Below are 10,312 nucleotides of genomic sequence, written 5' to 3'. Positions count from 1 at the left end.
GCCAAATTTTCAAATAATGTTTAATTTTATGCCTAAACTACCAGGATAAATTTAATATTTTGGTAAATGGTAAAAACAGAGGAATTCTCAAGTGAATCTGCCACATTACTCAAAGCTTAGCTTAGTTTTATATTTGTACATGCATTTGCAGACCTTGGTTGATATATCGTAAAAGCAGTACTCTAGTGCTGTAATAGCATGAAAAATAATAGCTAGCTTGCTGCTGGTTTGTTTACTTATCCTCACTAAAGTAGACTGTAGTAATTCATAAAAAACATTCATCCGTGACCCTTTTGTGCCTGACACTCTATTGTGCCCTAGTGGGGCCACATCTGGAGTCTTGTGTCCACTTCCAGGCCCCCCAGTTCAAGAGGGACAGGAAACTTCTGGAGAGAGTCCAGCGGACGGCTACGAAGATCATGAGGGGACTGGAGTATCCCTCCTACAAGGAAAGGCTGAGAGATCTGGGGCTCTTCAGCCCAGAGACAACAAGACTGAGAGGAAGTCTTATCAACACCTATAAATATCTAAAGGGTGGGTGTCAAGAGGATGGGGCCAGGCTCTTTTCAGTGGTGCCCAGTGACAGGACAAGGGGCAACATGCGCACACTGGAGCACAGGAAGTTCCACCTGCACCGGAGGAAAAACTTCTTTACTCTGAGGGTGACATAGCACTGGAACAGGCCACCCAGGGAGGTTGCGGAGTCATCTTCCCTGAAGATATTCAAAACCCACCTGGATGTGGTCCTGTGTAACCTGCTGTAGGTGAACCTGCTTTAGCAGGGGGGTTGGACTAGATGATCTCCAGCAGTCCCTTCCAATCCCTGACCGTCTGTGATTCTGTGACACATTCAAAATTTTTCACTTCCCTATGTCCCAGTTTCATATATATCCTGTATGTGCGTAATACCCCATCCAATCTCACACAAACATTTATACGCTAGCACTAAGCAGTGTTCTCAGAATTGTTTATAAACATTAAATGTTAGGAATATTTTTATTTATAGCACACAGGGGAGTTGCAGGGTTTGTCCAACACATACCAATTCAGTAACAGACAGGCTGAAACCTAGAAAAGAGATAATGGTTTCTAATTTCTTGATCTATGTGTGTTTACTCATGGAATGCCATCCATCAGTAAAGTGCATGACTAAAAGGCCACTACTACATACAATGTAATGTTGCAGGATCCACAATTTTTACAAAACTAAGAAAGCTGGAGCTGAAATAAGGCAACTTTTGAAAACTAAAAGCTATTCAATTGATATTCCTGCCAGACAACTGCGCAATCTTATCTTTGCTACTCAAAGGTGGTAAATATCAATGTAAATTCTTCCTGTTAAAAAGAGATGAAAGCAGAGGAGAAGATAACACTGTGGTATAATCCAGTCGTCTGTCTCGGCGTTTCATGGGAGGATCTGCTGCTGAACCATATGAAACTGTATCGAGAAGTGGTAAGATTAGTCAACATAGTCTTAGAACCACTCAAAGTTGTTTAATAAATAAATAAATCAATAAATATTTCCCCCTAAGACTTATTTTCCAGTTGTGTAATTTTCTTCTTTTAGCTACTTAGCAACAGCAGTCACTTTCCATACAGGAATCCTCCTGGTACATTGAAAGAACCCCAGGCAAACTACCATATATAATATTCATTATTCCAAATGCACAAGTCGAAACAAGAAAAAAAAAATAGTACTGAGTTCAAAATAACATTATATTGTTTGGCAATTGTTACAAAATAACTTTTGCCTATATTCCAGACACAGTTTTAAATTATTAATCATAATTGGCTTTTCTCAATATAGGAACACAAATTCTAAAAATCTGCAAATCACTGACATCAGTCCATTGCCACAGCATTCAGCCACGTTGGAAGCCACCACGCCGTTCAATACCTCTGCAACCATTTCAGATAACATTTTCTACAATCCTAGTCGGAATAAGTGATTCAACATCAAAAATGTTGAACACTTGCCTTCCCTAGTGTGTCTAAGGATACCAGCAGCAATAGTACTTTGGGAGCAAAAATTGAATGTTTAGAAAACTTCATGTAGACAGAACCACTTCATTAAAACATACCTATTGCAAGATCAAATCTATTTCTAGTTCATTATAATTTAGTAGCATTGTTGTTACTCAAAGATGCTAATTAAAATCTGGCTGTACTGTTTAAACTCCATGTATTCTCTCTTCCTCTCTTCTGCTGTTGGGACATTGGTTGGAATATTCATATGCACAAGAGTAAATCCTGTCCTGTAAAGATGGGTGTCTGATTAACACAAGAAGAAAAAAAGAAAGATGTATTGCTACTATGTAATGACTATGAACATGGTCCAGCAAAATGTTTAAGCATGTGCATAAGCTTCTGTGGAAGTTCTTTAAAGCTGTTATCAAGGTTTGAAAAAACAGAGATCCTGCACTCTCTTAGACTTTCCAGATTTCACGTGATTTTTGTCTCTGTTTTTCAACTTTTCAACATTTTTCTAACATCATAGACAAACGAAACTGTATTTTCAGCATTGGTATACTTTTAGCACTCTTGTCAATCCTTCATGCTGTTTCCCTGTTTCAGCATCTGCAGAATACATTAACTCTTTTTGTCACAATATTGCACAGGCCGATCGTGGTTGCTTGGTTCCCTCAATACTCTTTCCAGAACCATTGCTTCCTGAGACACAGAGTATTATAAATAAACGTGCAAATACAACATTCGCTTGGCACATTCTATGATTCACACTCAAGGTCCTGCTTCCCTGTCTGGCTGCAGTGCTGTACTTCTAATCTGCTTCCTGAGATTACTGCTGGAGCGATCCAACCAGTTAAGGACAAGGACAACAGGAAACATAAGCACAGCTGACAGCCTCATTTGTTGCAGGGTTCCCTCTAAATAGACAGTATGCATACATACTCAGTATAGTTTTCCCTTTCCAGAGCAGCAGTATTCCCCTGAAACCAGAAGGATCTTCTTCACCTGCAGCCAGGCACAAAATGCACGTCTTGCCACTTGAGTACACTGGTACAACCCTCTCATTATCCAGGACATAAAATATATTAAGAACTGTGCCTCAGCACTGCATGAGTGACATGAGTCTCAGCACTACGTGGCATGGATGCAATCAGCCACTCTAGAGGGGGCTAACTTTGAGTTGATTCATTGGTGTGGTCCACAAAGACAATACAAGAACAACCTAAATGCTTATTTAGTTTGGTACAGTACAGTCCAGTACAAATAAATTTACATGGAGGAATACTGCTTCTACTCCAAAACATCTAGATGAAAAGTTTCTTCCATGCTAATTAAACCCTACTGAAAAAAGGGTAAAAACAGAAACCACAATCAGGTTGAACAACAAACTTCTCTACAAATAAGTCTGCCTCTACTTGATTATGAGTCACTATAGATACACGAATTGAAACATGCAAAAATTTGCACAGAATTAATGCTCAGCCAACAAAGTAGTGTATCACTGCTACAACGCCTCTGTAACCAGCATTTATGACAGAGCATTATGTCTAGCAGTAAAAGCCAATGCTGACAATGAAAAGCATATGCAAAGCTGTGAAGCAGCACATTGCTTTAAGCTGATTCATTCCGATCCCTTTGAAGACAGTAGTATTTTGGCTTCAAACTTAAATTAGAACTTTTTTTAAGACTTTAAAACTGAAAACTAGAAACAGCTCTGGAGCTAGCAATCTTGGTTATCGAAGCAGTCCATTTGAATTAATAAAAGAATATTCTGTAGTAAAACTGCAAAAGGGAAGAATTTGTATAACAGCAGATAAAAGCTGGCGCTCACTGAAAATACATCATAAACACTACCATATGAAACACAAATTCAGGGAGGGGCGGGGGGCATGACAAAACAACAACAAAAAATCCCTCAGACATTTAATTATTCACTCAGAATACTGTGGAACAGTTGTCCTAGGATAAAATCCCGTGTTATTTAAGCCAAATCAGAACAAGGTAATTTTACTAGGGTGGGGAGGAATTAAGTGGGGAAAATCACCCATTAAAAAACTTTAGTGAAATGACCAAAGACAACACCAACTATTTCAGTTAGATTTCCCAGTGCAGACAAATTTGCAGAAAACACAACATAGAACATTCTCTGAATGATCCACTGTAGGAAAGTGATGAAGCAGTTAAAGTTTTATGCCCTGAAGCAGCAGGGTTATAAATTTTTTTTAAAAAAAGGCAATAAGCTGAGCTATTTCATATAGGAAAATGGACACCTATCCAAATTAGGAATAGGCAGATGTAAATTATCTGTGCTTACTTTTGATTTCACCACTGGAAAATCTGTCTTGTATTTAGTTTTAGGTTTTTGTTATCACAGTGTATTGCAGGAAATCTAAATGTCATAAAGATGTATTTTAAAATCAATGTGAGGACAGAAAATGTTATAAAATTTGAGAAATCATTTCAGGACTTAGCTATCAAACTCTAATTGCTATGGCTCTGCTAGTTGTATATTTTAACAACAAAGGATATCACTCTTCATTTAGACAGGGCAGGGAGGGGCTAAGTGACAAATAACCACTCATTAACCACAAGTATGGTTTCTAAAAGAAACCTTCTACATACAGAATAAATTTCAACCTCTAAGAATATTTGTCTGAAGTGACAATAAATTTGAAGTAAAAAAACCTTAGTGAATACATTATGCAATGTACCCTTTTCCAAGGCTTCCAAAAAAGAAAGCAAAAATTAACAAGCGTAAAAATATAGACTTCATAGAGGAGGGTAGTCAGCCAAAGTATTTATATATTTGCCAAGAGTCTGAGATGAAAAAAAGGAATGAAGAGTAAGAATTTGTACAGATTTGAAGCTGTTGAGTGAACAAAGAAGCTTTATGTTTTCTGCATTAGGTGACCGTTCGACCAAAATTCACTGGAACGTATGCTTTTTTTCTCACTCAACACTCTCAGTGGGTTTTGGCAGATACTTATGCCCAATGACAAGGTTGAATTAACAACATGTATAATATCACTTGGAAGAGTGTTTTTTACCAGTGAACACTACTTTGAAACTGCCTCTTTAATGGAAATAAACGCCTGAGTTCTGGAGCACAGTAGTAATAACTGTTGTTAGTATAAATGTCGCCTTTACGGGTTAGAGGGAAAAAGGGTAGCCATTGATGGCTTTTAAGAGAAAGATAATTCGCACAAGTGTACTAGCCTAACTGGCCTCTAACAAATAAAGTCTCTCAGGTAGAAATTGCCATGGGAGACCCTGGAACTTCATCCTTTGAAACAAGGGGCCACCTTCATTCTCACAGTGCGAGTGTCGTCCATTAAGGCAGGAGAAGAGAAAAAAAACCCACAACAATAAATAAATAAAAAACATGCTCCACTCACATATGTCTGCATATAGCACTCTTTCTACACAATACCGTTATTTTTATTCACAAAACTCTAGCATTTCAGATTGTTTTAAGAATAGTATTACGAAGCCTATGCAGAGAGGTCTAGTCTGCACAGAAACAAGCACAACTTGTTTCTCTTGCAACCATTTTTTGGGCAGCAGAGTGTACTGACATCTTTTCCTTCATTTCAAAATTTTTTTGCCATCTTCTGCTTTCCTTGACTACCAGTCACTAAAACTTGGCATCCAGCTTTTCATTACCCTATTTGTCTTCCAGGCCACCCCTTATTCACACTTCTAGTAACAGTTCGGAAAAGAAGATGTTACCCCTAACTCAGAAAGCCTCTGAGCTGCAAACTGCTGGATACTGGAGTATTCTAGGGGAAATATTATCACAAATTGATTCCATTCTTTTATGCTTAAATATACATTCACTTTTACCACTGCTGGAGATAGAACATTGTGCTACATAAACATTTAATCTGACCCAGGGTAGCCATTCTTTTGTTCTTGGAGTTCATTCGAATCAAACTGTTTGCTCAACTGAATATATTACTTAATTTCTGTTTCAGAGATGAAATCAAATGTCTTTGATCTCATGGATTATAGGACAGCAAGGTATAAACAGACTGCATCTTACATATGTGAGAAAAGTGGTTTAGAAATATTCTACATCCATTTATGAAAACATATAGGAGAAACACAATTTTAAAAAGCCAAGTATATGGGCAAGAATTAGCAAGCCTATATGATATATTTTTAACTAGTTTATCAATCTCAAACTAGAGAGAAACATGCCATAAAGTCTCTGCATCATCTACAGAATTCATTTTTGTAGATATTCCCTTGTAACTACTGTTCTCCTTGGAACACAGGAAGTCTTCCCTCTAGCTTCTTATTTTGTAGAAACCAGATATATTCGTACAAGGACCTGAGTCAGGCAAGTGTAAAAAAATTCCTCTGGAAAGCTTTAGAAGCTGCAAACTTATTCCAAGTGATTCTTGCCAGGAGCTAAAAGGTTTTGCAAAACTTGCATGCAATTAAAAAGGACAGAAACAATGCTGCAAGAGTAACGCTCAATACAGACTCGATTTCTGAGGCCCCAGCTAAACCCAGTCTAGATTACAGTAACTCATTTCCACAGCTACCGGTGACAGGTAGCCCAAAATGACCCACGGTCATAATGACATTCACACATTCAAGAGGACAGAAAACATAACTGTTTCATGTTTGCAAACAGTGCTGAACACTACAATTAAAATTAAACAAGGGTGAGTGCTAAGTTAAGAGAAGTGAAATCAAGGGCATAACAATACACAGCTATATGAGCCCTTGAGCACAGAAAAGCAACCCATCATAAAAGTTCCCTTTATACAACAAAGAGGACAGAGACAGATCCAAACTGGGGTCTGCACAGCTGTGAACAATCCATGGGACAGGAACACAAACACCTCACAACTAAAAGGGCTAATCTAGGCCACAAAACCTCCCTTAAAATCCACACCTATTTGTCCTTTTGAACTTACCTAAACAAGTTTTTATGTTATATTCATTACTGTGATGTCTAGACATCTTTTAAAATGCCCATGCTGACTCAAGCCATACTTTACTTCTCTCTCACTTAGTCTCTGTCCTAAATTTCTCTTCGTGTGTCTGGTAAGTCTGTCTTCCACATTAATTTTTTCCCAAGTGTTCAGCAGTATGTTCCTCACCCACAATAGAAAAAGAGGAAAGGCGGAAAAGGATAAGGGTTAGTAGAAGAGTTATACCTTCTCCCTGGAAAATATGGAGTAGTTACATCACTTAAATGAAAGAAAAGAAGAGGGATTAGATTGAGAAAAATGAGAGACCACAGATACTCCTCCTGTGGAATAACTCCTCAGGGCACCCAGCAGCACACAGCAAACTTTCCATTATCCCACAGGTTCTTACAAGATGAACCACATGGATTCCTCCCCATTGCTCAAGGAGTTCTAAAGAGTACCCTAAACCTAGGAATGGGCACGTGTTATTTACCTAAGTAAGACACAGTGGATGAAATGGAGCTAAAAATATACCAATCTTTCCATCTATCAATGCAGAATATTTACTTCTATAAGTGGCTGAAATTCAGAAAGAAGCTTGAGAAAATCATTTTTGCATGTGACATCTAAGAGTCATGAAAAAAGAAGACAGCCACTGTGCATCAGGAGGTATTGAAGCATTAAGATGAATAGACTGTAGGCAGTAGTGGTAATATTGCAAAGAAATTTGATAATGTTACAGCCACTGGTTACTAAAGCTTATCAAAGGGGAGAGACAATTGTACTTTTATTTCTATATTTTAAATGGATCGAGATTAATTAAAGAAATAAGAAAAGTTAAATAGGAGTGAAGTTAGCTTCTGGCGATGTAATTCCATTTTCTCTCTGTAGGTGTTATTCTGACCTTGTTACCACTTTCCTGCAAGATACAAAAAGGTAACTGGAGATCTGCTGTCCCTACATATTAGAAAAGCGTGGCGGGGGAGATGGGGGGGGGGGGGGGGGGGGGGGGCGGCACACAAGAAGCTGGGAGGTGTCTTAAAACATTCCTCCTAAACTAGGGATCCATGGAAAATCAGAACAGTGTTTATGAGACATGAGGTGGTTAGGAAACACATATGGTTTTGTACACTTAAATATCATTGTCCTTACATGTCTGAGAGTATTGCTAGAAATTAATTTGGTTTGATCCCTTCTTTTTCCCCTTACCAATTTCCACACTCAAGATGATGAAATGCCATTTCACCAGATGACAACGCCCAGGATATCAAGAGCAGATGAACTTTCCCTCACATTTTGACCCATTTTTAATCTCTGAGCTGATTAAACTTATTGAATGCCATATATATATTGTCATATTGTCTGAATTGTCTATCATATAGATAATGCATGATCCTAAGAAAGAGGAATAGCTGAACTGAGACAGAGGAGAAGTATAAGTTCCTATAAAACAAGTTGAGGACCAGGATTTCAATGGTGACGTTCCCTGAATGCTTGCAGTATTCTGCTCAGGATCAGAAAGAGAGGGAAAGTACCAAGGCTTATACCTGCCTCAGAATATGGCAGACAGAACAGAGGTTCAACTTTGTTAGGAATGAGGGGTGCTTCCTCCAAAAAAGGAGACTTCAGCTGAAGAAAACAGGAACCAAGCTGATGGTGCTTAAAACTAAGAAAGAAGACTATGAGTAACCTTTTAAACAAAAAAAAAACAAAACAAAACAAAAAGACAAGTGGGGGAAAGGAGAACATACCATACAAGGTAACACCTCTGTTACAGATGAAGATAAGAAAATTCAGCGCAATCAGTATCCGAGGATGAAGCAGTCAAACAGGCAACAGCAAACAGCTGTGACTTTAGAGTGCTAAGAGACAAAAAAAGCTGGTATATGTGCTTCCACATGAATGCTGGAAGGCACAAGAAATACGAGGACAGAACTGCAATGTCTAGCCCTGAATGGAAGCATGTACATTCTGGGCATATCCGAAATTTTGTGAATCACCTGTGATGCTAGCATACAAAATACACAGGAAAAGGTAGAGCAATCTTCTGCATCAGAAGCAGATAGAGTACCTCTGTATGTTAAAGAGCACCTAATCAAAACCAGTAGATGAGCCAAGTACCTCAAAATGTAACGTAGACTCTATAGGGATTTAAATACCAGGCCTAAGCAGGAAGGGATGAGTGCAAGTCTACCAGCTGGAATCACAGCATGGCAGGGGTGGGAAGGGACCTTTGGAGATCTTCTAGTCCAACCCACTGCTAAAGCAGGTTCACCTAGAGCAGGTGGATTTTGAGTATCTCCAGAGAAGGTGACTCCACAACCTCCCTGGGTGGCCTGTTCCAGTGCTCTGTCACCCTTAGAGTCAAGAAGATTTTTCTCGGGTGCAGGTGGAACTTCCTGTGCTCCAGTTTGTGCCCGTTGACCTTGTCCTGTCATTGGGCACCACTGAAAAGAGCCTGGCCCCATCCTCTTGGCACCAACCCTTTAGCTATTTATAGGTGTTGACAAGATCCCCTCTCAGTCTTGTCTTCTCTGGGCTAAAGAGCCCCAGGTCTCTCAGCTTTTCCTCATAGGAGAGATACTCCAGTCCCCTCATGATCTTCGTAGCCCTCTGCTGGACTCTCTCCAGCAGTTCCTTGTCTCTCTTGAACTGGGAAGCCCAGAACTGGGCACAGGACTCCAGATATGGCCTCACCAGGGCACAGTAGAGGGGGAGAAGAACCTCCCTTGACCTGCTGGCCACACTCTTCTAAACGTACCCCAGGACACAGTTAGTCTTCTTGGCCACAAGGGCACTTTTCTGGTTCATGGCTAACTTGCTGTCTACCAGGACTCCCAGGTCTTTCTCTGCAGAGCGGCTCTCCAGCAGGTCAACCCCCAACCTGCAGGACCCTACCCTTGCCTTTGTTGAACCTCATTAGGTTCTTCTTCATCCAACTCTCCAGCCTGTCCAGGTCTCGCTGAATGGCAGCACAGCCCTCTGGTGTATCAGCCGCTCCTCCCAGTTTAGTGTCATCATCAAACTTGCTGAGGATGCACTCTGTCCCTTCATCCAGGTTGTTGATGAATATGTTAAACAAGACTGGACCCAGTGCTGACCCCTGGGGAACACCACTAGCCACAGGCCTCCAGCTGGACTCAGCACCACAAATTAGCAGATGAAGTTCAGAGTAAGTATAGGTGAAGGCACATGAGGAAAGATGACCCTAAATTTATATGTATGATGCCACAATGATACGCACTGACCATTACCATGAGTCATGATGGATGTTCCATGAAAACATCAACCCAGTGCTAAGCTTATGTCCTTCCTCTTAAGCAGGATATGGAAGGACACGAAAGGTTCAAAATAACCAAGGATACCAAAGGTCTGGAATATATGCAGTATGTTCCCTTTGTACGAGGGATGAACGATAA

The sequence above is a fragment of the Leptosomus discolor genome, chromosome 2 (genome assembly GCF_034619465.1).
Source record: "Leptosomus discolor isolate bLepDis1 chromosome 2, bLepDis1.hap2, whole genome shotgun sequence".
NCBI lineage: Eukaryota > Metazoa > Chordata > Aves > Leptosomiformes > Leptosomidae > Leptosomus > Leptosomus discolor.
Note: the sequence above shows the minus strand (reverse complement) of the source record.